General features: G+C 44.1%; 1 long non-coding RNA gene across 1 annotated transcript in view; it reads right to left on the bottom strand.

Moving 5' to 3' along the window:
* Nucleotides 1-1,966: 1,966 nt before the first annotated feature.
* The window catches only part of LOC108799168, a 74,767-nt gene continuing 66,072 nt past the window's right edge, over nucleotides 1,967-10,661 (bottom strand). The window contains exon 3 of the long non-coding RNA XR_001942008.1: nucleotides 1,967-2,180. This is a non-coding gene — a long non-coding RNA (uncharacterized LOC108799168). The remainder of the gene's footprint in view (nucleotides 2,181-10,661) is intronic.

Here is a 10,661-nt window from a genome sequence, read left to right as displayed (position 1 = left end):
GATTGTCAATCTCTATCTCTGACTCAGCAGGGGAAATCAGAGCTCTGCAGAGAGACCACTGTTTTTTTTTTACAGAGAGCAAGGGTCCTTTTCTATAGCATGCTGGCATGATACAGTCTTTTCTACTCAGCATACCTTTTTTAAGCACATAGAATGTTTTTCGCCGATTTGAAATCAGCTTTAAAGTACCCTCACCTTGCTTGTCTAACAGCAAGGCGTAGAATGTTTTTGGAAAAATTGATTTTGCCACAACCAAAATATTACCGAAGTGGCAATACATGAAATTCCTGTGAAAAAGACATACAATATTGAAAAAAATTAGCAGCAATTTTTGGTCGTCGACAGTTGAAAGGAGTGTTTTTCTAACCCTCAGGATCCATTTAAAGGTCATCGCATGATTAAAAAATCCACCCTAGATTAGCCTTCTCTATTGACCTCCGTGTGTTTTTCCCATACGGCAAAATTTCACAGATATATCCAGATTTATATAAAAATGTCAGGGAAACCTCAGTTTTGCTCATCCTTATACTTTAATCTACATCTCAAAGGTAGGTTCTCTATGAATATAGAACAGAAATTGCTTTAAAGGCAGTCATATAGAGATTCCCCATACTACATACATTATTATTTTATCCAAGATTAGCAGAAGAAGGGGCGGCTACATATCAGTAAAAGGAGCCCATCATCGATAACAGTTGACACACAGAAGACCTGCTTTCTGTGTTTGGCTGCTCTACAGTGCAGATTGGTATTATGCAGTATAGATAACTAAAATGGTTTAATTATTCTACTTTGTTCCTCTATACCCCGTGTCCCAGACATTGTACAGATACAACGACACACTAACAGTGCATTCTGCCTAACATATAAAGCGACCATCAGCTTATAGTAGAACTGTAAATGCCAGGTCCGTACGACGTACTGAGCTGGCCAGCTGGAAACACTTTTGTAGCTCCGTACGACGTACGTCCTTGGCAGCGAAAGGGTTAAAGAGACTTGTGGCAAGGTTCCTCCTTGACTTAACTGGTTTGCAGCATTCTGGCTTGGCTGCCATTTTACCCACCTGTGATTCCTTCTTTGTCTGAGCAGACTCTGTAACGTTGCTCGCTACTCACAGGCTCCCTCTTATGGCCGGACAGGGAGCATCATCTGAGAGAGCCAGATGGGAGTTTCCTGTCTCTGAGTGATGATGTCACCCCACTCACTATATAAACCACTGAGTCCAGTCTGACCTTGCGTGGTCTTTCCTACTAGTGCTTTTCTGCTGCTCTGAGAATTCAGATTCTGTGTATGACCCGATCCTGGCTGGGGTTCTTCTCCGTTTCCTATTCCTGGCTTGTTCCTGACAATGCTGATTTCCTGGTTCCTGCTCCTGGCTTTTTCCTGACAACACTGATCTCCGTGTTCCTGACCTAGATTGTACGACTACCCACTCCGGCTCCTGACCTTGGCTTGTTCCCGTTTATGATTTTTGCTTGCTCCTGTGTACACTTTTCTTAATAAAATATTTTTAACTAGCACCTCATGCTAGTCTGGTTTTTAATGTGCTCTAACACTTTGCCATGGGAAAAAGGGGGAACCAAGCGCGGCAGGTTTGAGGTGCCTTCACATACCTGCAGCAGCTTCCAAAAGCATGTAGTTATGGTCAAATGCCAGGCTGTTCTGACAGGCAATATTTTAGGACTCCCTGGCAATTCCAAGGCATGTACACTGCTTGCAAAAAACGTCTATTGGCCAGTAAACAAATCTGTCCTAGTGATGAACCCATAGAAATGTGTGGGGGCTGGAGATAGCAGCAAGTTGCCACTCAAGCTAGAAGTGTCAGAGCTTTACCTGCAGGTTATATCTGCCATAGTTTCTTTTCTGAGACAGTGCCTTCAAGACGTATACAGTACATATATTACACATTCAGGTATGACTTGGTGCTCCACTTCCAATACTAACCAACACTAGAGATCACAACTGGTTTACTAATCAAAATGTATTTATTATTAAAGATATGCATTTCAAGACTCCATTGCTTCATCTTCGCTACTTTGGACAAAATCATCATCAATATTCTCCACCGGGGCGTCTTCAGTTTCAGAATCTTGCTGCAGATCGTCCCCACCCAGTTCACTGAGTAACTGATCGACATGCTCTATGAGTGGCGAGTCATCACATTGCAGCTTTACGTAGAGCTGTAGATAAAACACAGGGTGAACCGTTTAGTTGGCAGCATCATGCCGTGTTGATAATTTCACAAAGCTCTTAGTGGATGAAAAATACACTCAACCTAAAAGCACTCTGAAACCCACAGAACAGGCATTCCACAACTATTTACTTTCACTTAAAGGGGGAAAATGGAGAAGTAAGCAAGAAAATATTTGTTGAGCTGTAATTTACTTCTATAGGTATGAGAAAATCCAGCCAGCTGCGCTAATAGTTTCGGTGTACATTTAGAGCAAAATATGGTACTTAGAACAAATGCATTTTATCGCTTGAGAATCCATACAAATAGTTATAACCTAGAAAAACGGACCGGCTGTCAAACGGCTTTTGGGTCGCTGGTTTCTTTTCTCAACAGGAAACATTTGCATTTGAAAGGCATTTTTTAGTATCATAAACAGCAGGGTTCAAAATTTCCACTCGCCCCATCGCAATTTGCGAGTGAAAATTGTGTAGGGGCGAGTGGAAATGAAGCCATTGAGTCAGGCACTCCTCGGGGCAGCTTCTCTCCTCCTCACCGACATGATGACAGCGCTCCCTCGTCCGTCCGTCCGGGGTCGCAGGAGGGAGCGCTGCCTGCTGTCAGGATGACCGAGCGGGAGAGAAGCCGCGAGGAGAGAAGCCGCCCGAGGGGGAGAGAAGCCGCGCTCGCAGCTGTCAGGCGAGAAGATCGGAGCCGCTGTCATCCTGTCAGTTTCAGGATGACAGCGGCTCTGTGCGTGGCAGAGAGGGGGATCGGTAAATATCAATGATATTTACAGATCCTCCGTGTGAGGACAAACACTGGAGTGATCGTCTGATCACTCCAGTGTTTGTAAATAACTGGGGACACAAAGTACTATGGGCCCCCAGTTATGAATGAACAGGCAGTGATTTACATCACAGTCTGTTCATTCAAGATTTCCTCAATGGGGAGAATCACTCACTACAGAGGCTCCTCCCCATTCAGAAACAGCTGATAGTAAATATTTTACTATCAGTGTCTGAATGAATGGGAAGCCTCTGTACTGAGTGCTTCCCATTCACTGAGTGCTGAGGCTGCTGAAAAAGAAATTGAGGATTTGGTGTCCTCAATTGCTGTGGCTGTATGTGTAATGCCCTGTGCGTTGTGAAGTGTGCGTGTTGTGCCCTGTGTGTGTTTGTTTGTGTTATGAAGGGCAACTGGTGGCGAGTAACTTCGAAGGTTTGGCTAGTAGCTCAGGACCTGAAATTTTGAGCCCTGATAAACAGCATCATTATATCATACAGATATATGCCCAGACCTATTAGATAGTAGTGAATTTGGCTGCTTCAGTCTTTAGATGACAATCGCTGTTGGGTCAAACTACGAACTATCGCTCTTTCCAACAGGAAGAAGGAACAGCCGTTTTCTTGCTTGCCTAATGTGTGTGTGCCCTATGTAGAGGTACAGTGCTTTATTGCACAAAGAAAGTGTAGTTAGCATCGAGGTGAAAGTTCAGGTCTTCAAATGCCAGGACTCTAGTTCAGAACATGAAATATGACTCATTTTAAATATGGTAAAATAAAGATGCACCATAATGAAAGCCTTTGGAGTGGTGGAGAGTGAAAAGGTTAACATATAGTTAGATGTGTAGGATGGCTAGTTACTTTCTTACATCTGTGTAGAAGAAATATGTCTCCTGCTTCTGATATCTAGACAATAAATGGGCAAGGTTGTAAAGACCACACCAGACAGAAAAAAACGCAGGTAACGGTGCCTTTTTCTATTGTATGAAAAGTGAACGAAACATCACGGGGGACACCCGATGTTCTGACTATTTTGATTAAGCTATACTCATGATCTGAATGCCCAAATCTAGTAGGGATGGGCTCGATGTTTAAGTCGTTCGACTTGAACAGGTCGACTCGAACATCGCTAGTTTGCGTGTTCAGCGAACACACGCACCATCAGGACGTTCGGCGGGCTATTCGCCCGCTGAGCGCACTGCACCGTGCCTTGTGAAGCCCTGATTGGGTAAAGCAATGCACCTGACTACCTGCTTTACCCAATCACAGCACAGTGCACTGTGAGAGACATGATCGGGCAAGTAATGATGACTTTGCACAATCATGGCTCACACAGCTAAGTCCTGTCAGGTGCCGGACAAATGTAAACAGTTTATCATCCAATTGTTTATATTTTGCTGACATCTGTCAGAATGTCATTCTGCAGCAGGAGATTGTCGTGAGCGGACGAGTCAACGGATGTCAGGTTTAAAATTATATTTTTTAATTTTGTCGAGTCGCCGTCGTCGTGGACAACGCTGGACGTGGTGATTTACTCTAGGATTACGCCGGTGGATCCATTAAAAAACAAACAAAAACATTCCCCTTAAAGAACAACTGTCCAGAACACTACCCCATGTCAAGTTGAGGTTACATTTTCAGCAAAACTATCACTGTCACATACTGAAGATCTACATATTCTAATATAGGGAATACGCTAGCAGCAGAGAACACAAATTCGTTGCATGATGTCTAGGTCGCAGAGTTCAGTAGATACTTTGTGTTTCCATGAGCCACAGCCGACAACAAGTCCTCAGAAAGATGGTCAAAGCAAACAACAGACAGTATCAGAGTCAGCAGACTGATGGGCCAGGTAAGGTGCAGACAAACAAGTTGAGGTTCCAGACAGCTAAAAAGAAGCGAAGCAATGGTGGACAAATAGCGGCCCGTTATATTTGGACAAACATTAGAAAAAGCACAGGCAGGATGAGTACAAATGCAGTCAAACAGTGCAAAGGGAAATCAGAGGCATAGAATGTCAGACAGAAGTCAGAGGCAGACAGATCCCTCTCCAGGGCATGAGCAAACGCACAAATGGGTCTGAAGTTGTTACCTCGCTTTAAAGTCCACTAATGAGGGTAGGTGTGCACAGCAGAGTCCAAAGCCACAGTGTTGAGTAAAGACCAGCAAATGGCTATAAGTTCAAATCAGATTGTTATAGTCCTAATGGTATTAGTTTTCATAGAAATACAGTATATGGTCAGTGACAATGGTGGCTTAACTTAAAAGTCATGGTAAATCTTGTCATGACTTTACCAGGGGTGAGCAGAAATCTACCTCCATCTCTAATTTAAAAAAAAAATGGGAATACACAGACTATTTTATCTTCCCCACGCAAGTTAGCTACTTAAGAAGAAGGGTAAAGTCACAATAAAATCTTGGTCACGGTTTCATATTCTCTATAAGAACATTCTGGAGCTCAGGAATGAACAAACTGCTACTTGCTGCCAATTAATCCTTGCATTGCCGAGGTCACATTATCTTATTAAGCTGGATGAGTAATGCAACTCCCTGGATGTCTTGTGAAGCGTATCTTAGAGCTGCTTCATGGACTAGTAGCTCATTATTACTTCTTATTTGGCAGAATAGTAACCTCACAGACACATCAAATTTGAAAAGTCAGCTATTTTATTTTTTTTAAACAGAAATGTCCAAAGTCATATAACTGTTCCCTTGTCTGAGATATAAAAAGTATGGCATAAAAAGAACAATTCTAATTAAAAAATACACTGCGAACGATGAGAAACTACTCCATTTTAGGTGTGATAAATGTGGGTGACAATGTCTGTTATAATCTTTTACTGTAGATAAGTATTCAAGCGTTCTGAGTTGGCAAGGACAATGGTAGCCATAGGAGACAATGTACATATTATGAGGCCCTGAAAATATTTTTGAATAAAATAAATATATAGTCCAGAAACCAATATGTGAGCCCTAGCTTAAAAGAGAACTATGGGGTAAGTGTTTTTCCCCATAGTTCTCATACTGGCATCCTCCCGTGACCTAAAGCTCAGTATATCGCGAGCTACAGCTCGCAGTATACTGAGACCGCCGCAGCCGAGACGGATCCCGACATTACTGTTGAGATCCACCCTGCAGCGTGAGTGACAGCGGGCTCTGTCTATCTAGAGGTAGACACAGCTGTAACCCGCTCCCTCCCCCATCCATTCCTCAAGTCAGCGCTGGAGGATCGGAGCAGAAAGGGATCTCTGCAGGGGGCCGTGACTGAAAGTCATGGCTCTCTGCAGGGAGATGATCGATAAGTGAGCGAGCGACGGTATGTGTTCCCTCACTTCCCGATCTATTGAGCCGATGTGTGACAGTTTAATTGTCACATGTCGGCTCGAACTATGAGGATGAGTGATTTTCTTTTTCAAATTCTTTATTGGCTGGAAAAAACGTCAAGTATAACCAATACATAATGTGTTGTACATAAACAGTTTCAGGAATTCTACATGACAGAGTGGAAAACAGTCTACATCATAGCAACACAAATATCTCCCGACTAAGAGAGTCATGTCTGAAGTAACAAAAATCAGCTCAGTACAGTAGTTGACACAGCAAGATTTTGATTCGGCGGCCGGGATCCGCGTCGGCAGCTGACGTCCCTAGTCATATTGGGACTCTTCCCATCCGAGCCACCCCAGATGTCCTCATGGCAGCCTGAGGGAGGGTGACCTGCTTGGGTCAGCGTGTGTAGGTTGATCCAGGCTTTGGGCAGAGATGCTGTAGCATAGCCACGGTCCCCAGGTGGCATTAAAACGGGCTTCAGTGTTTTTCAGCGAGGCAGTTAGGTCCTCAAGCAGATATGTATCTTGCACTTTGGCGAGCCACATCTGGACAGTGGGCGGACAGGGGTCCTTCCATTTCAAGGGAATGCATACCCGAGCTGCATTCAGCAGATGATGAGTCAAAGAGCGTTTATATCTATTGATCGGGTGTTTAGTCAAATGAAGTAGGCATGCTGCAGGGTCATCCCGGAGGTCCGCACCTGTCAGAGTCTCAATCAGCTCCAGCACCCGTCCCCGGAAGGTCCGCAACTCGGGACAGGACCAAAAGATGTGTAGCATCGTACCCTGAACCCCCTTACATCTCCAACACACGTCCGGAATCGTGCTATTCATTTTATGGAGCAACCATGGCACCCTATACCATCGTGTCAGGATCTTATATCCCGATTCTTGATATCGATTCGCTAGTGAGGCTTTAAATGTCAACGCTAGGATAGTGTCTCTTTGTTGCTCCGAAAAAGTAAACTGTAGCTCCGACTCCCAGCCATGCAAGAAATGCAACGGTACTTCCCCGGTGGCGGCTTGCAGTAACCTGTACAGTTGGGAGACTGCGTGTCGGGGAGGGAGCTGGGCTAGGCACAGCTGTTCGAACTCCGTCAGGGGTCTGTCCAGGAGGGACGCGTTAGGTATCGCCCGGAGGAAGTGTCGCAGTGAGAGGGCGCTCCAAAAGTCCACCGGGGGGTCTGTGAGAGATTGTATGTCGGACGTCTGCAGCCAGCCCCCTGGTCCCCTGAAGTCTCGAAGTCGGAATTTGGAGGCGCTTAGAAGGACCCGACGCAGTCTACTATTATCGCCTCCTAGTGAAAAATCAGGGTCCCAAGGACCGGCGTCAGAGGTGACGGGAAAGGTGATAGGGTGGATGTCCCAAGCACCTTGCATGAAACCCGCAGAGTCGCGTGTACCAACGGGTGGGATTGTACTTCCTGCGGTATGGCAGAGGAGAGCCATGGAAGACCCTCTATGGGGAACATATATATGCTCCGCTCCATATCTACCCACGTCTTACCCTCCCTGCGTAGACACCATTCAAGGAGCCTGGATAGATGTATTGCCGTGTAGTACATTGTCATGTCCGGAAGCCCCACCCCCCCCTCGGGTTCTGGGCAGTGATAGGATGCGTCTGCTCAACCTGGGGGTCTTACCTGAGGATGAGTGATTTTCACTCACCTCATAGTTCTCCTTTAAAGTTTCAGTGCAAGGTATCAGTGAAGGCTTCTACTCCCCTGCTTTCATTGTCCGTTTCAAGCTCTGCCCCCTCCCCACACACACACACACACACACATTACTGTGTTCCGACAAGTCTCCCAATTCCAACACCCTGGCATCTAACACCAGCATCTAGTAACCTGGCATCCAACATTCCCATATTCCTTGCAATCAACACCATCATTGCAAACCATTGCATCCAATAATCCAACCCCAATACACTTTAGTTTACAAAACATCCACCCAACACCCTGTGCCATCGTTACATCCCAGTGCATTTCTTTCCTACACCAGTTCCATTACCTTTAAACCCAATATCCCAGCATTCAGTAATACAACCCAGATACCCCTTTATCACTAATCTAGATGGGGAAACAATGCTATTGTGTACCCTGAGATATGTGGACTCTGAAGGTCACATAATAGTCAACAGCACAAAAAGTCAACTCCACTTCACTGTCTATATATTGTGAAGTCACTTAAATAAGACTGACATGACTGACTGGACAAGGTCACTCCTTTGAAGACAGTCAAGCACACATCCTAGACAGGGAGGATGATTGGTTTAAAAGAGATGTGAAAGAGGCCATGTATGTAAAAATGGAGAAGCCAAGCTTGAATAGAGGGGAGGGGGGGTGAGACATCTATTGTCTGCCTCATACAATGCTGTTTTAACACCTGCTAGCTCCAATTATGCAAATGAAATCAACACCTTACCTCCATGAGGTCTCTGACCCCCCCACTGGTTATGATTATGTGGATTGGAGCGACATTCACCATATTTACTCAGATCATTTTTGTACAAGTCATTCTGATTTGAGAAAGCTAGACAGATGACCGGCGAAATGACTTCAAGAGAAATACAGCAAGTCCAGTTGCCTTGATTGGTTTCTTACAGATATGTTTCTTTTCAGATTTGTTTCTTACAGATATCCGTGACCTGGATGAATGAGAACGTTCACACACATTTCGTACAGGCAGTGCGGACACCACACATATACCTTGGTCACTCATTGTATGGAGTGCAGCTGAAATGATTTAAATATGCGATTGGCTGGTTGTACCTTCTCCTCTTTGCTTAATCACAGCATTCTTCAAAGGGCTACATTCAATCTACCAGTCCACCAATATCCAAAATCACTACATCAACTCTGCAGGAAATATAAAGCCATGGCTAAAATGGCAATAAAATCTCCAGTGTTTTAGGGGCCAGGTGCTCCTGCTGGCTCACCCCCCAGCCCCCCAGGGTACTTCCAGAGAGGAGAGGCAATGTATTAGACATGTGCAATTAATTTCATTCCGAATTCAAATTCGTCCAAACTTTCTGACTCCCAATGCATCCGAATGTGTCCGAATCCGAATTTCCGAATCTCGGATGCCGTCCGAATTTCTTTGAAAAACAAAGCTGAATCTGACATGTGACTTTTCTGGCCAATCAGATGTGTTTTTCGGTTTAATGCATCCGAATGGGTCTAAACAAGAATTTTCGTAACGGCAAAGTAAAGCTGAGGCTCCTAGACCTGAATGGCATTCGAGAGCCGAATTTCCGAATTGCATTCGGGAGCTCCTGAATGCCATTCTGGTCTGGGAGCCTCAGCTTTAGTAATATATGTATATGGCTCCCAGACCCAAATGGCATTCGGGAGCTCCCCAATGCAATTTGGAAATTCGGATTCTAAATGCCATTCAGGTCTAGGAGATTCAGCATTAGTATTAATATCTGTATATGGATTTCTATTATATTCGCAACGAATATTCATAAACTCATCAGAAAAATTCAGATTTCGTCCGAATCCGAAACCCGAACCGAATTTCGGATGCGAATCCCATATTAACAAAATATCCGAACCAAATTTTTCTGCAGCTTACCTGTCTACAATTTATCCTTCTGCTGTATGAAAAAAAGAGAATGCTACCCTTTCTCCCTATGCATGGTGTCTAATTAAACTATTTTGCTTAAAATGAATGGATCAGGCCATGGTCTTTAGAACTGAGAATCAAGGTTTTCTTGCAGGTCCACCATGTAATTTATGTTGTTAATGAAGCTGGACTTTTCATCCATCAAAAGGGAATGATTCATACAGATATTAGCGGTACAGCAAAGCAATAACTAAGTATAGCAGGTCAGAAAGAAAGCAGAGGGTTATCTTTGTGTGTCAGCAGAATTCCACCTCTCACCTCTATTTACATGCACGTGTAATGTATTCTATGTGTGCTCACATTCATTCACAGGAGGGGACTACCGTTGGAAACTATTATCAGAATACGATTACGATTCGCAGGCATAAGGTCAGTAAATGCATCTGCTTAGGCTGCTAATTGTATTCTCGGCTCCTTCATTTTTTACATTTATTATCACACATGAAATGCGAATATTGTACGTACGCTCCTGATTTACTGTCAGCCATTACAAATGGCAGCCAGAGGTGAGGATGGTATCTTGTTTTCCAGCAGCCTGTCAACCTGTCCTGCTTTTCATGTAGGATTCCATTAAAGATGTCATTTGTGGTTCCTGCTGTATCATTCGTGGTTATCACTTTAATTTCTGCATTTGCCAGGAATGAAGCATGTTTGTGAGATATGGAATGAAATATAAAATAGTTTTCATTTGTGATTTCTGATTTGGTATATTACGCACTATTAGTATCCTAATAAAATGTTCTCTTAAAA

The sequence above is a fragment of the Nanorana parkeri genome, unplaced genomic scaffold, assembly GCF_000935625.1.
Source record: "Nanorana parkeri isolate BGI_ZX_2015 unplaced genomic scaffold, ASM93562v1 scaffold1648, whole genome shotgun sequence".
NCBI lineage: Eukaryota > Metazoa > Chordata > Amphibia > Anura > Dicroglossidae > Nanorana > Nanorana parkeri.
Note: the sequence above shows the minus strand (reverse complement) of the source record. Positions and strands in the feature narration are given on the sequence as shown.